This window comes from Myotis brandtii, unplaced genomic scaffold (assembly GCF_000412655.1).
Source record: "Myotis brandtii unplaced genomic scaffold, ASM41265v1 scaffold986, whole genome shotgun sequence".
In the NCBI taxonomy this organism is placed as follows: domain Eukaryota; kingdom Metazoa; phylum Chordata; class Mammalia; order Chiroptera; family Vespertilionidae; genus Myotis; species Myotis brandtii.
Window position 1 is genome coordinate 2,954,652 of NW_005372102.1, and position 1,533 is coordinate 2,956,184.

Genomic DNA, 1,533 nt, shown 5'->3' on the forward strand with positions numbered 1-1,533 from the left:
CGCAGGCTCTCCCCAGGCACGCCCAGGCCAGGCCGCTTCCTGTGGGAAGCCCTGCGACCAGCGGGCTCCAATGTCCCTTCATGACAACTGTCCGGAATGAGGGGCCCGTTCAAATCTCGCCCCCTTTACACTGAGGCTCAGGGCAACTAGCTAAGCTCTGGTCTCAGCCCCACCTGGGCAATGCCATCCCGCAGGATTCTCAGGACTGCGGGGCTTCCGTCTCCCCAGCCCGGCACAGGCGAGCCCCTGGACGTATTGATTTGCCTGTCACAGGGTCCTCATTCAGCCATGAGGGGCCAGGCTCCGTGCCAGGCTCCGTCCGGAGCTGGAGAGCGGGGCGCGGGCTGGAGGACGGGCCCGGCCCTCACAGGTGTGGGTTCTGATGAGCAAGGCACAGAGTGGACGGTGCTTGGCAGGGAACTGAGACTGGCTGGGGTACGGGCTCCGGGTCCCCATGGGGCACACGCCGGCTGTGGGCTCCGTCCCCAGCGGGGGGCGTGCAGGAGGCGCCAATCCATGATCCTCTCTCATCGTTGATGTTTCTCTATCTTTCTCCCTCTCCCTTCCTCTTTGAAATCAATAAAAATATATTTCTTTAAAAAACTATTTTAAGAAAAAAATGACCAGAATCTTTCCAAATGTAATGGAAAACATAAACCCCACAGTTCGCAAAAGCTCGACAAAATGTAAGCACAAGAAGCGAAAAAAAACTACACCAAGGCATCACTCTCAAAATGCTGGAAAACATCTATAAACATAATAGTGTAAAAGTATCCCAAGGCAGAAAAGAAACATCTTGTATATGGGAACAAAGAAAAGGAAGCTTTGTTGATGTCTTGTCGAATGAACACAATGCAAGCAGAGCGATAGCTTTAAAATACTGAAAAAAGAAGCCCAGTCAAGCTCTATTCTCTACTAGCAAAGGGACCATTTGGGCCCGGCTTGTGTGGCTCAGTGGTTGAGCGTTGACCCAGGAACCATGAGGTCACGGTTTGATTCCTGGTCAGGGCACATGGTTGTGGGCTCAATCCCCAGTAGGGGGCGTGCAAGAGGCAGCCGATCCATGATTCTCTCTCATCCTTCATGTTTCTCTCTCTCTCCCTCTTCCTTGCTCTCTCTGAAATCAATAAAAACATATTTTTTAAAAAAATGTTTTTCTTGTTATCCTGGCCTGGTGGCTCAGTTGGTTGGAGCGTCGTCCCATACACCAAAACACACACACACACAAAACAGTTGTGGGTTCCATTCCTGGGAGGCAACTGATCGATGTTTCTCTCTCTGTGTCTCCCTTACCCTCTCTCTGAAATCAATAGAAACATATCCTCGGGTAAGGATTTTAAAAAATAAAGTAAGCCCTGACCGGTTTGGCTCAGTGGATAGAGTGTCGGCCTAGGGACTAAAGCAGGGGTCCTCAAACTACGGCCCGCGGGCCACATGCAAATAAAATATTGTATTTGTTCCCATTTTGTTTTTTTACTTCAAAATAAGATATGTGCAGTGTGCATAGGAATTTGTTCATAGTTGTTTTTTTTT